This window comes from Somniosus microcephalus, chromosome 29 (genome assembly GCF_052327205.1).
Source record: "Somniosus microcephalus isolate GS21.2 chromosome 29, FLI_Smic_1.0, whole genome shotgun sequence".
Classification (NCBI taxonomy): domain Eukaryota; kingdom Metazoa; phylum Chordata; class Chondrichthyes; order Squaliformes; family Somniosidae; genus Somniosus; species Somniosus microcephalus.
The window spans coordinates 37,962,230-37,980,528 of NC_141015.1; the positions used below are offsets into that span (position 1 = coordinate 37,962,230).

Sequence of the window (18,299 nt, forward strand, 5' to 3'; positions counted from 1 at the left end):
AGCATCGGCAGGGTGTTAACCCACAGCGCCGCCGGTGGCTGGAGGTCATGTTACTCGGTGTTCACCCACAGCGCCCCTTATGGCCGGAGGTCATTTTACTCAGTGTCGGCAATGGGGAGCGTAGGTTGCGAACTCACAGCGCCGCCGGTGGTTGGAGGTCATTCTCGCAGCGCCTGCGCTGGGCAGCGCAGGTTGTGAACCCACAGCGCCGCTGCTGGCTGGAGGTCACTTTACTCCGTGTCGGCAATGTGGAGCGCAGGGTGTTCACCCAGACAGCGCCGCCGGTGGCTGGAGGTCATTCCCGCAGCGTTGGCCCGGATGTGTGGAGTGTGAGGAGCTGCACGTCCCGGAGAGAAGGAGCCGGAGTTGGGCTGGGCTGTGGGCCGAGGGAGGGGCTGTGGGACGGGGTAAGCGAGCCAAGGCTGGCCACAAGGCCTGCCTGTGGGCGGGAGGAGGGGGAAGAGGGGGAAGGCCCGCCTCTCGGGCGCAGACTGACAGGGAAAGGTGCGCTGAGCCGGAGTCCTGACTGAAAGCCAGAGGAGGCCCCGGTTAGGGAGCAGGATTGAGCCGAGCTCCCCGCACAGACAAGGCCTAGGTAGGATTTACAGCAGCTTTTTCACTCCTCTCCTGCATAGAAAGAATTATCTGACGGTGCCACTTAGTTTGCAAAGTCTCATTCACTCAGTGAAACTGCTTAACTAATATTATACAGCCTTTAAATGGGCAGAATATACCTTTTTTATATACTGGGTAATCCATGTTTGCCACTCAATGCTATTTGAAAGTCAAAATTGCATTTATAAAGCAGCTTACTACCTCTCTAGGAAATGTCCCAAAGTGCTTTACATTTTAATGGTTGTTTTGTGAGCAAATAAGGCAGCCATTTTGTACACGGCAAGATCCCGCAAACTACAGAGGTGAATGGCCAGCTGATCTGTTTTTGGTAATGTTGGTTGAGGGAGGAATGTTGGCCGGGACTCCGAGACGACTCCCTGCTCCTCGTGCAGTGTCATGGGGTCTTTTAACGTCCACATTAAAGACCAGCAGAGACTCGGTTTAACATCTCAAATGGACCGGTACTTCTGGTAATGCAGCGCTCCCAGTACCGCACAGAATCATAGACATTTACGGCACAGAAGGAGGCCATTCAGCCCATCGTGCCCGTGCCAGCCGAAAAAGAGTTATCCAGGCTAAACGCACTTTCCAGCTCTTGGTCTGTAGCCCTGTAGGTTACGGCACTTCAAGTGCATATCCAAGTACTTTTTAAATGTGATGAGGGTTTCTGCCTCTACCACCCTTTCAGGCAGTGAGTTCCAGACCAGACCCCTATCACCCTCTGGGTGAAAAAAGTTCTCCTCCACTCCCCTCTAATCCTTCTACCAATTACTTTAAACCTATGTCCCCTGGTTATTGACCTCTCTGCTAAGGGAAATAGGTCTTTCCTATCCACTCTATCTTGGCCCCCTCATGATTTTATACACCTCAATTAAGTCTCCCCTCAGCCTCTGTTCCAAAGAAAACAAACCCAGCCTATCCCATCTTTCCTCAGCTAAAATTCTCCAGTCCTGGCAACATCCTTGTAAATCTCCTTTGTACCCCCTCTAGTGCAATCACATCTTTCCAGTAATGTGGTGACCAGAACTGCATGCAGTATTCTAGCTGTGGCCTAACTAGTGTTTTATACAGTTTGAGCATAACCTCCCTGCTCTTGTCTTTATTAGCCGAGGCATAGAATATAAGTATCCCGTATGCCTTCTTAACCACCTTATCAGCCTGTTCTGCTACCTTCAGGGATCTGTGGACATGCACACCAAGGTCCCTCTGTTCCTCTACACTTCTCAGTATAAGAAGTGTTTGTCTAGATTATAGGCGCAATGCCTGGACTCGGTCTCGAGTCCACAGCCTTCTGACCTTCTGGGATGGCTGAACCAAGCTGAAATTTCACAGTGTCAAATTGTGTAATTATACTATTAAAATGTTACTGTAGTCAACTAATGTGATGCTATTCCAGCCATTTTCTCCTTTGATGAAGATAGTTACCTTTTTAAGAGAGATACTGTGGGGGACTACGGTCTCCCGCGTAAAGAAATAGGCAACACAGCGAGCTACAAGAAATAGGTCTTTACTCCAACTCTCACAATACAGTACTGAATTCGTGAAGCCCGCGAACCTGTGATGACTCACGGATTGGTCACCTGCTGAAACCTGATTGGTTTTCCTTCTCTCAGCAGCAGGCAAGTCTGAACATGCCTTATTCCTCTCAGCTTGCAACTGTCTTGCGGGGGGAGGGGAATACAGCAGTTAAAAGGGGATTATACAGGTTTATCTACATACACACAGTGTTTCCCCAATGTGGCAACGCCACATACGCCCCCCCAGAATCCTCGTTAACTGTAAAAGTCAGTCTCTGCGGAGGTTTGACCAAGCGGCCGTAGCGGCTGTAGTAGCCATCTGGCGTGTGAGGAGGGCTGTCTGGGAGGTCGGCCGGTTGGTTCGTCGGCTGGTCTGCCGGTGGGCTGGCTGGACGGGCTGCCGGCGAAGGTGGGGCGGTGGCCGGGAAGTAATGTTCTGGCGTGTCTTGGTCCTCTTGTGGGGCCGCCGGCAACGCGGGAGGTCTGCCCTGCCGTGGGGGAAGAGCCGGCCGAAACGGGACGCTGAGGTCCAGGTGCGCCGGTTTGAGGCGGTCTACTGAAATAAGGTCCGGCTTCCCGCCGACGTCGATAAGAAAAGCTTTGTCCCCCGTCTCCAATACTGGAAAGGGGCCGGTGTATGGTGCCTGCAGCGGGCCTCTGTGCGCGTCCCGGCGCACGAAGACGAACTCCGCATGTCGTAAGTCTCGAGGCACGTAGGACGGCTGCGGGCCGTGTTGCGAAGTGGGCACTGGACGGAATTGCTGGGCTGCGTCCTGGTGCAGGGAAAGCTGTCTGGCGGCCGACCACGGCGCCGTTGTCAGGGGGAGGAAGTCGCCTGGTACTCTGAGCGGTTGGCCGTAGACCATCTCGGGCGCGGAGGTCCTCTTTGGGCGCGGTGCGCAATCCCAGGAGGACCCAGGGTAGTTTGTCGATCCAGCTGGTGTCGGCCAGGCTGGCGCGGAGGGAGGCTTTCAAGGAACGATGAAAGCGCTCGCAGAGCCCGTTGGCCTGCGGGTGGTAGGCTGTTGTCCTGTGCAACTTGGTGCCGAGGCCGGCGGTGATGGCATTCCACAAGTGGGAGGTGAACTGGGGACCTCTGTCCGAGGATATGTCGGTCGGCGCGCCGAACCGGGCCACCCATGTCGAGACGAATGCTCGCGCAACGTCGGTCGTGGTGGTGGAGGCGAGAGGAATCGCCTCGGGCCATCTGGTGGTGCGGTCGACGATCGTGAGCAAGTGTGTGAAACCGTGCGACGGCGGCAAGGGGCCTACCAGATCGACGTGGACGTGGTCGAAACGCCTCTCTGGCACCGGGAAACACTCCAATGGCGCCTTGGTGTGCTGCTGGACCTTAGCGCGCTGACACGCCACGCATGTCTTGGTCCAGTCTCTCACATCCTTGTGGAGTCCAGGCCAGACGAACTTGGCGGACATGAGTTTCTGAGACGCACGCATCCCTGGATGTGAGAGGCCGTGGATGATGTCGAAAACTCGCTTGCGCCAGGCGGATGGGACGACCGGCCTAGGCGAGGGGACTGAGACGTCGCACAGGAGAGTTGTGCCTGCTCCGTGGAAGTGGATGTCGGCCAGAGTGAGGCTGGTGGTTGACGTCCTGAGGGCCTGGATCTCCGCATCGGCGGCCTGGTCTCTCGCCATGCTGGCGTAGTCGACGCCCAGGTGCACTGTGTGGAGCGAGGGTCTTGAGAGGCAGTCGGCCACCAAATTGTCCTTGCCGGCGACGTGGCGGATGTCCGTGGTGAACTCCGAGATGAAGTTGAGTTGGCGCTGTTGGCGCGCGGACCAGGGTTCGGTTACTTTGGCCATGGCGAAAGTGAGCGGCTTGTGGTCCACAAATGCAGTGAACGGCCAGCCTTCCAGAAGGAAACGGAAGTGCCGGATTGCCAGGAACAGGGCCAGGAGCTCTCTGTCGAACGTGCTGTAGGCCTGCTCGTTCTTGTGCAGCTGTCGGCTGAAAAATGCCAGTGGCTGCCACGCACCTTCGACCCACTGTTGCTGGATGGCGCCAACGGCGAAATCCGAGGCGTCCGTGGTGAGGGTGGTCTTGGCGCCCGGGATGGGGTGGGCCAGTAGTGGCGTTGGCCAAGGCACTTTTGGTCTGGTGGAAGGCTGTCGCCATCTCGCTGGACCAGGTGAGTTGCTCTTTGCCCGTTTTGCCCCTGGTGGCTTCGTAGAGGGGGCGCATGAGTGAGGCGGCCTTGGGCACGAAATGGTGATAGAAATTGACCATCCCCCAAAATTCCTGCAGCACCTTGACCGAGGTGGGCTGGGGAAAGTCTGCCACCGCCTGCACCTTGGAAGGTAGGGGAATGGCTCCCCTTGGCGAGATTCTGTGGCCGAGAAAGTCAATTTGGGCTGCTCCGAACTGGCATTTGGCCGGGTTGATGATTAGCCCGTGTTGGCTGAGGCGCTGGAAAAGAGAGCGCAAATGCGCGATGTGCTCGGCCTTGCTGGTACTAGCCACGAGGATATCGTCCAGATAGACGAACAGGAAGCTCAGGTCCCGTAGGACGGAGTCCATGAGCCGTTGGAAGGCCTGTGCGGCGTTCTTGAGCCTGATGGGCATGCACAGGAACTCGAACAGTCCGAAGGGGGTGATGACCGCCGTCTTCTGGACGTCTGCGTGGTGGACGGGGACCTGATGGTAGCCGCGAATCAGGTCGACCTTAGAAAAGACCGACTTTCCTGCTAGGTGTGCCGAGAAGTCTTGGATGTGCGGAATGGGGTATCTATCGGGCGTGGTGGCATCGTTGAGCCGTCTGTAGTCGCCACAGGGGCGCCAACCACTGCCCGGCTTGGGCACAATGTGGAGGGGGGACGACCAGGGGCTGTTCGAGCGGCGGATGATGCCCAGTTTCTCCATCGTGGCGAATTCTTCCTTGGCCACCGCCATCTTGGCTGGGTCCAGGCGTCTGGCTCGGGCGAACACTGGTGGTCCCGTAGTGGCGATGTGGTGCTCGACACCATGCTTGACTGCCGCGGCTGAGAAGGTCGGTTGTGTGAGCCTCGGGAAATCTGCGAGTAGGCGGGCGTAGTCGTCATGCGCCGGGGCGGAGCAGGACCCGACGAGGGCCGGGCTGTTGCTCTGCTGGCAGGCCAGTGAAGCGAAAGTTGCTGCGTCGATCAGGCGCCTGTCGCGGACGTCGACCAGGAGTCTGTGGGCGCAAAGAAAATCGACGCCCAGCAAGGGATGTGCCACCGAGGCCGTCACGAAATCCCACGTAAATCGCTGGCCATTGAAACAAACCTCGGCCCGTAGCTTTCCGAAAGTAGCGATGGCTGCGCCATTTGCCGCCACGAGGGGTGGGCCGCTGCGGCCTGCCTGGATGTCGAGCTGGGAGGCAGGAATTATGCTGCATTGGGCTCCGGTGTCGCAAAGGAATCTGCGCCCTGAAAGGGAGTCGGTTATGTACAGCAGTTTACCTGCGGTGCCGATGGCCATCGTGGCGGCGGGGGTGCGGTCGAGCGGGCCTAGGTGGCGGCGCGCGGCTGGTGCGTTGGGCCGGGCGGCCATCTTGGTTTGATCGAAAGAGCAGGGTGCTCTGCAGCGTTGGGCCTTGTGGCCGAAACGCGCGTGGTAGTAGCATAGTTCTGCGGCCTGACGTGGCGGCGCGCGCTCGGTGGTGTCGGGGAGCCTCGCTGCTGCACAGCCGAGTTGGGCGACGGCGAAGACTTTGTCCGCGGCGGCTGCCAGTTGTACGCAGTCCGTGATCGGGGACCCCGCAAGGGCAGTCTGTACCTGCTGAGGAAGCAGGCTGAGGAAAAGGGCCCGAAACAAGAAGCACTGCGGTTCCGAGCCCAGGAGTGCAAGCATCCGGCTCATCAACTGGGTCGGGGTAGAGTCGCCGAGGCCTGGTAGTGAGAGAAGCCTGCGGGCCCTCTCCTCACTGGACAGGCCGTAAGCCTGCAGCAAGCGGCCCTTAATGGTTGAGTACTTGCCGGTCTGTGGTGGGTTCCCCAGCAGGTCGAGAATTTCGGCGGCGGTGGAGCTTGCTAGTGCTGAGACTACGTGGAGGTACCTTTCTTCATCGTCTTGAACCCTGCGAAGGGTGAATTGGGCCTCCGTGTGCGCGAACCAAGCTGGTGCTTGGTGTTCCCAGAAGGTGGGGCGCTTCAAGGACACGGCGCCGGCCGACATCGGGCTGCTGCTGGTTGCCGTCGGGTCGTTGCTGGCCTCTGTAGGGCTGCGTGAGTCGGGGGCTTCGGCCGCCGACATTCGGGGTCACCAATGTGGGGGACTACGGTCTCCCGCGTAAAGAAATAGGCAACACAGCGAGCTACAAGAAATAGGTCTTTACTCCAACTCTCACAATACAGTACTGAATTCGTGAAGCCCGCGAACCTGTGATGACTCACGGATTGGTCACCTGCTGAAACCTGATTGGTTTTCCTTCTCTCAGCAGCAGGCAAGTCTGAACATGCCTTATTCCTCTCAGCTTGCAACTGTCTTGCGGGGGGAGGGGAATACAGCAGTTAAAAGGGGATTATACAGGTTTATCTACATACACACAGTGTTTCCCCAATACTACAATTAGCTTCAATGTTCCCCGGACGAGGGAGAGGAAAAGTCAAACCACGGTTTCTGTTTCTGATCACTATCCAGCTCGTCTATCTGGGAAATAAATGTGTGTGGATGTTGGATAAGGAATGCATTGAGCTAGGTGGTGATGTACCTCATGATTGAATGACCTGCCACCACTCAACAACAACTTGAGTATTGTGTGCAGTTTTGGTCGCCTTATCTGAGGAAGGATGTTCTTGCCATGGAGGGAGGGCAGCGAAGATTCACCAGACTGATACCTGGGATGGCAGGAATGATGTATGAGGAGAGATTGGGTCGATTGGGCTTATACTTGCTGGAGTTTAGAAGAATGAGAGGATCTCATCGAAACTTATAAAATTCTAACAGGACTAGACAGACTAGATGCAGGAAGGATGTTCCCGATGGCCGGGTCCAGAACCAGGGGTCACTGTCTAAGGATAAGGGGTAAGCCATTTAGGACTGAGATGAGGAGGAATTTTTCACCCAGAGAGTGGTGAACCTGTGGAATTCTCTACCACAGAAGGCAGTTGAGGCCAATTCATTAAATATATTCAAGAAGGAGTGAGATATATTTCTTAAGGCTAAAGGGATCAAGGGATATGGGGAGAAGGCAGGGACAGGGTACTGAGTTTGGATGATCAGCCATGATCTCATTGAATGGCGGAGCAGGCTCGAGGGGCCGAATAGCCTACTCCTGCTCCTATCTTCTATGTTTCTATAGTGCCTTTAACATAGTACAGGAAACCTTCGATTTACCGGCACCTAAATAACTGGAAATCTCGGTTAACCGGCAAAATTCAGGAGTAGGTTCAGGTAAGTTTTACTTCATATTATACTTGCCTTCCTCCATCTGTTGCTGTGCAAGGGTGTGGCTGCAGCTGTTGCTAAGCTACAGAGACACTTAGAACTTGTGGCCATTGTTCTGCACTTGTTGCTAAGCAACAGGGTTTGTTGCTTTATACGGAGCTGTCAGCTCTCCGTATCTTTTACTATAGCTTTTGGTTATCCGGAATTTTTGATGAACTGGCACCACGTCGGTCCCGTCGGTGCCGGATTAAAAAAAAGTTTCCTGTAAAATGTTCCAAGGCGCTTCGCAGGAGCATTAATCAAACATATTGACACCGAGCCACATAAGGAGAAATTAGGGCAGAGAGGTAGGTTTTAAGAAGCATTTTGAAGGAGGGAAGAGAGGCAGAGAGGTTTAGGGAGGGACTTTGCTTCAACTACTCTGATAGCAAGTTCCACATTCTAACTGCTCTCGGTAAAGAGTGTCCTGAATCCCCTATTGGATTTATTAGTGATTATCTTATATTTATGGCCCTTAGTTCTGGTGTGCGCAAGTGGAAACATCTTTTCTATGTCTACCCTGTTGAATCCTTTATAATCTTGAAAGACCTCTATTAGGTCACCCCTCAGTCTTCTCTTTTCTAGAGAAAAGAGCCCCAGCCTGTTCATGGTACAGGAAACGTTATATCCGGCACCGACGGGACCGGCGTGTTGCCGATCTATCAAAACTGCCGGACATACCAGTGTTAATGTTGAAGCATACGGAGGTTTTCATCTCCGTACCTGACAACAAACACTGTTGCTTAGCAACAGCTTCTAAACAGTCGGCCTGTACCTTGGAAGCATCTCTGTAGCTTAGCAACAGCTTCAGAGAAACTTTCCAGAGCCTGACTGTTGAAAATAAAGCCACGAGAAGAAAAAAAACCTAACAAAACGGCTCCTGATTTCTGCTGGTAGATCGAGGTTTCCGGACATGCAACCTCCGGATAAACCAAAGTCTCCTGTATAACCTCTCAGTTCTTATATCAATCTAGTAAATCTGTTTTGCACCTTCTCCAGTGCCTCTATATCCTTTTTATAATATGGAGACCAGTATTCCAAGTATGGTCTAACCAAGGTTCTATACAAGTTTAACATAAGTTCTCTGTTTTTCAATTCTTTCCCTTTAGAAATTAACACAAATGCTTTATTTGTTTATTTTTAGCCCATCACCCTACAATTATACCTAATCTTTCCATTTACAAAGCGGATAGCTGTTTCTTACTGTTGCATTGCTTCATATTCTGAAACGTGATCCGTGCCACAAAGTCTGGCTGACTTTCAGATGCACCCCTTTCATTGGCAGGGTATGCGACACCATGAATTCTATCCTGAAACATTTCTGAAAAAATACAATGGACCTGCCAAAAGTGTCCTTGTGTCTTGGCAGAGTGATTGTACAGGTGGCAGTGAGATCATGACAGGAGTAGAACAGTGGCAGAGGTAACTGGAATAAGAGCAGACAGAAGCAAGATATATTGCAGAAGCTGGAAATCTGAAATAAAACCAGAAAAATGCTGGAAATACTCAGCAGGTCAGGCAGCATCTGTGGAGAGAGAAAGAGTTCTGCCGAAAGGTCGTCGGCCTGAAATGTTAACTCTTGTGTGTCTCTCTCCACAGATGCTGCCTGACCTGCGAGTGTTTCCAGCATTTTCTGTTTATACATACATTTTGGTTTCGGGCTCTCCTGGAAAAAAATACACGTGCAGCGTCTTAACTACCCAAGCTGTCAGCTGAATTTGCAGCACTGTAATTGGCAGCCATTCTGCAACTTATTTTTCAAGATCATTTTTCGACACTGTGGCGCCTTTTAAATTTTACTTTGTCTTTTATTCAATGCCGCATGAAAAGAAAAACAGCACAACATTGTTCAGGCACTTTGCAGCCTTCCGGACTCAATATCGAGTTCAACAATTTCAGATCATAACCTTGGCCCCTATTACATTTTTACTTTTATTTTTTTTCCACCCCTTTGTTTTGGGTTTCCCCTCCCCCCCCCCCTTCCTTTTTTTTCTCTCTCCCACATGGCAGCTGTCTCTCATCCTGCCAGTACACTTCACACCTAATCTGAGCCGTCCTTTGTCTCCACTGTCCTATTACCATCTCGTCTGGTTTTGAATACCTCTTAATGTCTCTTTACTTCTTTTGTTCTATCGCAGCCCTGCCTTCGATCTATTTCATTTCCTTTCCAGTTTTGAAAAAGGGTTTTGACCCGAAACGTCGACTCTTAATTTCTCTCCACGGATGTTGCCTGACCTGCTGAGTTTTTCCAGCATTTTCTGTTATTACAACATTGTTCAGACTTGATCAGTCAATATCTGTAAGCAATAAAAGTTCACACCCCAAGCTATCTGTTGGGAGGTGAGTTATTATAAAACTATATAAAATGCTGGTCACTTGAAAGGTTAGTTCAGTGAGCATGCACTGGCATTGGAATCGATCACACTAATCACTAACTTGCCTCACTGCCATAGTGGATTACAATTAGTGTGAAGCCCCGATGTGCTTTTTCCACAGCTGGATTTCCCCTTTTCCCAAACCCTTGGACGGGAAGAATAATTCCAATAGTAAAATAGGCAATCATTTGGATGATAAATGTTGAATTTCCATCACAGATAGTTTTGTGCCTGACATCCGCAGCCAGAAGTGTAAATTGGATTCCTGCAGCTGCCTGTCGTTGCAACTCGTTTTGACTGTTTAAAATTTATGACTTGCAGATCAGGCGAGAAGGAGGAAAACTGAGCTAATCGGACTCTTGTCTTTCACGCCCACCCCTTCCAAACATCTTGAATTTATCTGCTGGTTGAGGGTAACTAGACCGAACCAGGAAGGAGCTGGCATGATAGGAGAGAGGGTTGTGGAAAGCAGCGTGGAGAATTGAAGAGAAAACAATAAGATTAAATGGAGCAATTTACTCCACCCTTGTATCTAATAAGAGATGCTTGATTTTACACTAAGTGTTGAATCTCTAAATTCATTTGATGGTGCTATGTTAAAAGTCCATGGTGGAGCCTCTTTAAAATTTTGTTTGTTGTAAAATCTGAAGGAGGGGTTAAGTATTCCAAAAGGAATAATTTATTTTTGGTTAATTTCTTCACCCAGAGAGTGGTGAACCTGTGGAATTCTCTACCACAGAAGACAGTTGAGGCCAATTCATTAAATATATTCAAGAAGGAGTTGGATATATTTCTTAAGGCTAAAGGGATCAAGGGATAAGGGGAGAAGGCAGGGACAGGGTACTGAGTTTGGATGATCAGCCATGATCGCATTGAATGGCGGAGCAGGCTCGAGGGGCTGAATGGCCTACTCCTGCTCCTATCTTCTATGTTTCTATGTTAACTGGTGTGCAGGTCATAGATTTCCTGGTGCATCTGTTCCTGGGCTTAGCAAGATCTGCCACTCACAAGTGTGTATCAATTGGCATTTCAACGCAGGGCTCCCCCGTTGTCTAGCTGAGTGGGACTGCCCTCGCCTGGTTCCACTCGTGCCTATCCAGTCGTAGCCAGAGAATCTTCTGCAATGATTTCTCTTCCTGCCCCTGTACTGTTACCTCCTGGGGTTCCAAGGATCTATCCTTGGCCCCCCTCCTAGTTCTCATCTGCATGCTGCCCCTCGGCGACATCATCCAAAAACATATCCGGTTCCACATGCACGCTAATGACACCCAACACCTACTTCACCAACACCTCTCTCAACCCCTCCACTGCCTCTGTTTTGTCAGACTGCTTGTCCAACATCCAGTCCTGGATGAGCCAAAATTTTCTCCAATTAAACATTGGGAAGACTGAAGCCATTGTCTTCGGCCCCTGCCACAAACCCCGTTCCCTCCCTGCCCACTGTCTCAGGCTGAATCAGACTGTTCGCAGCCTCGCCATCCTATTTGACCCTGAGCTGAGCTTCTGACCCCATATCCTCTACATCACCATGACCGCCTACTTCCATTTCCGTAGTATGGCCAGTCTCCACCCCTGCCTCAGCCCATCTTCTGCTGAAACCTTTATCCATGTTTTTGTTACCTCCAGGTTCGACTATTCCTAGTTGGCCTCCCATCTCCCACCCTCCAGAAACTTGAGCTCATTCAAATCTCTGCTGCCCCGTTCACCCATCTTCTTACTTCTTAGGCAGTCCCTCGGAACCGAGGATGACTTGCTTCCACATTAATAATGAGTTCTCAGGTGACCGATGAGTCCAATGCGGGACCTACAGTCTCTGTCACAGGTGGGGCAGACGGTGGTTGAAGGGGGCGGGTGGGTGGGGTGCTTGGGTTGACGTGCGCTGCCTTGCGCTTGGCTTCTGCTTGCTCCCGGCGAAGAGACTCGAGGTGTTCGGCGCCTTCCCGGATGCTTCTCCTCCACTTTGTGCGGTCTTGGGCCAGGGATTCCCAGGTGTCGGTGGGGATGTTGCACTTTTTCAAGGAATCATCCTGGTGCTCACTGACCTACACTGGCTCCTGGTCCATCAATGCCTCGAGTTTAAAATTCTCATCCTCATGTTTAAATCCCTCCATGGCCTCACCTCTCCCTCTCACCTCTTCCAGGCCTACAACTCTCCAACAATTGTGCGTTGCTCCAATTCTAGCCTCTTGTGCAGCTCCCACTCCTTCGCCATGCCGTCAGCCGCCTAGACCCTAGACTCTGGAATTCCCTCCCTAAACCTCTCCACTTCTCTCTCCTCCTTTAAGATGCTCCTTAAAACCGACCTCTTTGACCAAGCGTTTGGCCACATGCCCTAATGTCTCCTCCTTTGGCTCGGTGTCAATTTTTGTCTGATTACACGCCAGTGAAGCGCCTTGGGTTGTTTAACTACGTTAACGGTGCTGTATAAATGCAAGTTTTTGTTTCTTACTATTGTTTTGATCTCTGGTGTGTGCCCAGGTAAACGAGTACTAGTACGTGATGCCTACCAGTTCACCTGGAAGCTTTCCATGACTAATGGGCACTGTGGGTGGGGCAGCATTTTACCTGTACTTGAATAACCATTTTAATTAGAGGTCAAGATGCCCCGTCCCCTAAAATGCTTGACCCAATCTCACTTACCATCAATCCATATGAAATAGCACATTACTGATATAATGCTGGAAGATTTCCATGTCTGCTGGTACTAATTTACTAATAATAATTCTTCAAGGTCAAGGTGCCCCATTCCCCAAAAAGCTTCACCCAATCTTGCTTACTATCCGTCCATTATGAAATAGTACACGCACTCGCATAGTACATAAAGTCTATCCGCCATGCCTTAGCCCATCCATTTAGTTGGTCTGTGGCCGATGTCAATCTCTGTAACACTTGGTCACATAACCTAGTCTCAAACAAATTTTATAATCTTGCAAGAAGCACTCCCCTCCATATTATTTCTATACTACCAGAACACCTTTGGCATTGCTCGCAGCAACATTATTTAGAAGATGATAAGGGCAGCAGTCGGCCATTTGGCCTTCGAGTCTGCTCCGCCATTCAATAAGATCATGGCTGATCTACCTTATCTCCACTTTCCTGCACTATCCCCATATCCCTTGATTCCCTTAATATTCAAAAATCTATCAATCTCTGTCTCGAATATACCCAATGACTGAGCCTCCACAGCCCTCTGGGGTAGAGAATTCCAAAGATTCACCACCCTCTGAGTGAAGAAATTTCTCCTCATCTCAGTCCCAAATGGCCGACCCCATATTCTGAGACTGTGACCCCTGGTTCTAGACTCCCCAGCCAGGGGAAACATCCTCCCTGCATCGACCCTGTCAAGCTCTGTAATAATTTTGTGTGTTTCAATGAGATCACCTCTCATTCTTCTAAACTCCAGAGAATATAGGCCTAGTCTCAATCTCTCCTCATAGGACAATCCCCCCATCCCAGGAATCAGTCTGGTGAACCTTCATTGCACTCCCTCTATGGCAAGTATATCCTTCCTTCAGTAAGGAGACCAAAACTGTGTACAATACTCCAGGTGTGGTCTCACCAGAGCCCTATATAATTGCAGTAAGATGCTTTACTCAAATCCTCTTGTAATTAAGGTCAACATACCATTTGCTTTCCTAATTGCTTGCTGTATCTGCATGTTAACTTTCAATGATTCATGTACAAAGACACCCAGGTCCCTCTGAACACCAACATTTCCCAATCTCTCTCAATTTAAAAACTCTGCTTTTCTATTTTTCCTACCAAAGTGGATAACTTCACATTTCTCCACATTATATTCTATTTGCCATGTTCTTGCCCACTCACTTAGCCTCTCTATATCCCCTTGAAGCCTCCTTGCATCCTCCTCACAACGTACATTCCCACTCAGCTTTGTATTATCAGCAAACTTGGATATATTACATTTAGTCCCCTCATCCAAATCATTGATATAGATTGTGAATAGCTGAGGCCCAAGCACTGATCCTTGCAGAACCCCACTAGGTACAGCCTGCCAACCCAAAAGTGACCCGTTTATTCCTACTCTCTTATCTGTCCGTTAACCAATCCTCAATCCATGCTAGTATATTACCCCCAATCCAATGAGCCCTAATTTTGTTTAATTACCTCTTGTGTGGCACTTTATCGAATGCCTTCTGAAAATCCAAATACACCACATCCACTGGTTCTCCCTTATCTATTCTGCTAGTTACAACCTCAAAAACCCCCAACAGATTTGTCAAACACGATTTCCCTTTCATAAATCCGTGTTGACTCTGCCCAATCCTATTATTATTTTCTACGTGCCCTGTTACCACAAACTTAATAATAGATTCTAGCATTTTCCCTACTACTGATGTCAGGTTAACTGGTCTGTAGTTCCCCGTTTTCTCTCTCCCTCCTTTCTTAAATAGTGGGTTTACATTTGCTACCTTCCAATCTGCGGGAACTGTTCCAGAATCTATGGAATTTTGGAAAATGACAACCAATGCATACACCAGCTCTATTGTCACCTCTTTCAAAACCCGAGGATGTAGGCCATCAGGCCCAGGGGATTTATTGGCTTTCAGTCCCATTAATTTCTCCAGTACTATTTTTTTACTAATACTAATTTCTTTCAGTTCCTCATTCTCGCTAGACCCTTGGTTCTCCACTATTTCCAGGAAGTTTTTTGTGCCTTCTTCTATGAAGACGGACACAAAGTATTTGTTTAATTTCTCTACCATTTCCTTATTCCATTATAATTTCTCCTGTCTCAGCCCGTAAGGGACCCACATTTACTTTCGCTAATCTTTTCCTTTTTACATACCTATAGAAGCTTTTACAGTTTGTTTTTATGTCTCTCGCTAGTTTACTCTCATTCTATTTTCCCTTTTTTTAAATCAATTTCTTGGTCCTCCTTTGCTGAATTCTAAAATCCTCCCAATCCTCAGGCTTACTACTCTTTTTGGCAACATTATAAGCTTCTTCCTTTGATCTAATACTATCTTTAACTTCTCTTGTTAGCCACGGTTGGACCACTTTTCCTGTGGGGTTTTTGTGCCTTAAAGGAATGTATATTTGTTGTAAATGATGTATTAATTCTTTAAATGCTAGCCATTACTTGTCTACCGTCATACTTTTTAATGTAGTTTTCCAATCTACCATAGCCAACTCACCCCTCATATCTACGTAGTTTGCTTTATTTAGATTTAAGACCCTAGTTTTGGATTTAACTAAATCACTTTCAAACTCAATATAAAATTCTATCATATTATGGTCACTCTTCCCTAAAGGCCCCTTTACTACAAGGTTATTAATTAACCCTTTCTCATTGCACAATACTAGATCTAAAATAGCCGGTTCCCTAGTTGGTTCCTCAACCTACTGATCTAGAAAGCTATCTTGCATACATTCCATGAATTCGTCCTCCACACTATTACTGCAAATTTGGTTTGCCCAGTCTATATGTAGATTAAAGTCCCCCATGATCACTATATTACCCTTGATACACGCGCCTCTAATTTCCTGATTTATAATCTGCCCTACATTACAACTACTGTTTGGGATACTATAGAAACATAGAAAAATAGGAGCAGGAGTAGGCCATTCGGCCCTTCGAGCCTGCTCCGCCATTCAACACGATCATGGCTGATCCTCTATCTCAATACCATATTCCCACTCTCTCCCCATACCCCTTGATGCCTTCTGTCTAGAAATCTATCTACTGTATCTCCTCCTTAAATATATTCAGTGACTTGGCCTCCACCGCCTTCTGTAAGTAGAGAATTCCACAGGTTCACCACCCTCCTGAGTGAAGCAATTTCTCCTCATCTCAGTCCTAAATGTCCTACCCCGTATCCTGAGAATGTGACCCCTCGTTCTAGATCCCCCAGCCAGGGGAAACATCCTCCCTGCATCCAGTCTGTCTAGCCCTGTCAGAATTTTATACGTTTCAATGAGATCCCCTCTCATTCTTCTAAACTCTAGTGAATACAGGCCTAGTCGACCCAATCTCTCCTCATACGGCAGTCCTGCCATCCCAGGAATCAGTCTGGTGAACTTTCGCTGCGCTCCCTGTATGGCAAGTATATCCTTTCTTGGGTAAGGAGACCAAAATTGCACACAATACTCCAGGTGTGGTCTCACCAAGGCCCTGTATAACTGTAGTAAGACATCCTTGCTCCTGTACTCAAATCCTCTTGCAATGAAGGCCAGCATACCATTTGCCTTCTTAACTGCTTGCTGTACCTGCATGTTTGCTTTCAGTGACTGTGTACAAGGACACCCAGGTCCCTCTATACATCAACATTTCCCAATCTATCACTATTTAAATAATACTCTGTTTTTCCTACCGAAGTGGATAACTTCACATTTATCCACGTTATACTGTATCTGCCATGTATTTGCCCATTCACTCAACTTGTCTAAATCGCCTTGAAGCCTCTTTAAATCCTCCTCACAACTCAAAATCCCACCTAGTTTTGTGTCGTCAGCAAACTTGGAAATATTACATTTGGTTCCCTCATCCAAATCATTGATATATATTGTGAATAGCTGGGGCCCAAGCACTGATCCCTGTGGTACCCCACTAGTCACCGCCTGCCACCCCGAAAAAGACCCATTTATTCCTACTCTGCTTCTTGTCTGTTAACCAATTTTCAATTCATGCTATATATTACCCCCAATCCCATGTGCTTTAATTTTGCACACTAACCTCTTATGTGGGACTTTATCAAAGGCCTTCTGAAAATCCAAATACACCACACCCACTGGTTCTCCCTTATCTATTATACCAGTTACATCCTCAAAAAACTCCAGTAGGTTTGTCAAACACGATTCCCCTTTCATAAATCCATGTTGACTTTGTATAATCCCATTGATATTTTCTAAATGTCCTGTTATCACATCCTTTATACTGTAATAGACTCTAGCATTTTCCCTACTACTGATGTTAGGCTAACCGGTCTGTAGTTCCCTGCTTTCTCTCTCCCTCCTTTTTTTAAATAGTGGGGTTACATTTGCCACCCTCCAATCTGTAGGAACTGTTCCATAATCTATAGAATTTTGGAAGATGACAACCAATGCATCCACTATTTCCATGGCTCCCTCTTTTAGTACTCTGGGATGCAGATTATCAGGCCCTGGGGATTTATCGGCTTTCAGTCCCATTAATTTCTCTAGCACTATTTTTTTACTAATACTAATTTCCTTTAATGCCTCCTTCTCACTAGACCCTTGGTTCCCTAGCATTTCTGGGAAGTTATTTGTGTCCTCTTCCATGAAGACAGAACCAAAGTACTTGCTTAATTGCTCTGCCATTTCCTTGTTCCCCATTATAAATTCTCCTGTTTCTGACTAAGGGACCTACATTTATTTTCACTAATCTTTTTACATATTTGTAGAAGCTTTTATGTTCTTTGCAAGTTTACTCATACTCTATTTCTCCCCTCAATCAATCTCTTGGTCCATTTTTGCTGAATTCTAAACTGCTCCCAATCCTCAGGCTTGCTACTTTTTCTGGCAACTTTATATGACTCCTCTTTGGATTTAATACTATCCTTAATTTCTTTTGTTAGCCATGGTTGGGCTGCTTTTCCTTTTGTTTTTTGCACCAGAAAGGAATGTTCTTAAATAGTGGGTTTACATTTGCTACCTTCCAATCTGCGGGAACTGTTCCAGAATCTATGGAATTTTGGAAAATGACAACCAATGCATCCACTATCTCTATAGTCACCTCTTTCAAAACCTGAGGATGTAGGCCATGAGGTCCAGGGGATTTATCGGCTTCAGTCCCATTAATTTCTCCAGTACTATTTTTTTACTAATACTAATTTCTTTCAGTTCCTCATTCTCGCTAGAGCCTTGGTTCTCCACTATTTCCGGGAAGTTTTTTGCGCCGCCTTCTGTGAAGACAGACACAAAGTATTTGTTTAATTTCTCTACCATTTCCTTATTCCCCATTATAATTTCTCCTGTCTCAGCCCGTAAGGGACCCAGATTTACTTTCGCTAATCTTTTCCTTTTTACATACCTATAGAAGCTTTTACAGTTTGTTTTTATGTCTCTCGCTAGTTTACTCTCATTTTCCTTTTTTTAAATCAATTTCTTGGTCCTCCTTTGCTGAATTCTAAAATCCTCCCAATCCTCAGGCTTACTACTCTTTTTGGCAACATTATAAGCCTCTTCCTTTGCTCTAATACTATCTTTAACTTCTCTTGTTAGCCACGGTTGGACCACTTTTCCTGTGGGGTTTTTGTGCCTTAAAGGAATGTATATTTGTTGTAAATGATGTATTAATTCTTTAAATGCTAGCCATTACTTGTCTACCGTCATACTTTTTAATGTAGTTTTCCAATCTACCATAGCCAACTCGCCCCTCATATCTATGTAGTTTGCTTTGTTTAG

General features: G+C 48.3%; 1 protein-coding gene across 2 annotated transcripts in view; it reads left to right on the forward strand.

Annotated features, from left to right (window-relative positions):
• The first annotated feature begins 450 nt into the window (after positions 1-450).
• Positions 451-18,299, forward strand: part of LOC147098655 (prolyl 4-hydroxylase subunit alpha-1-like) — a 121,577-nt gene continuing 103,728 nt past the window's right edge. Inside the window, exon 1 of one of the 2 annotated variants that reach the window (XM_085970635.1) lies at positions 451-595. The gene's annotated coding sequence lies outside the window, so the exon portion shown is untranslated. The remainder of the gene's footprint in view (positions 596-18,299) is intronic. The other variant, XM_085970634.1, reaches the window with a different exon arrangement.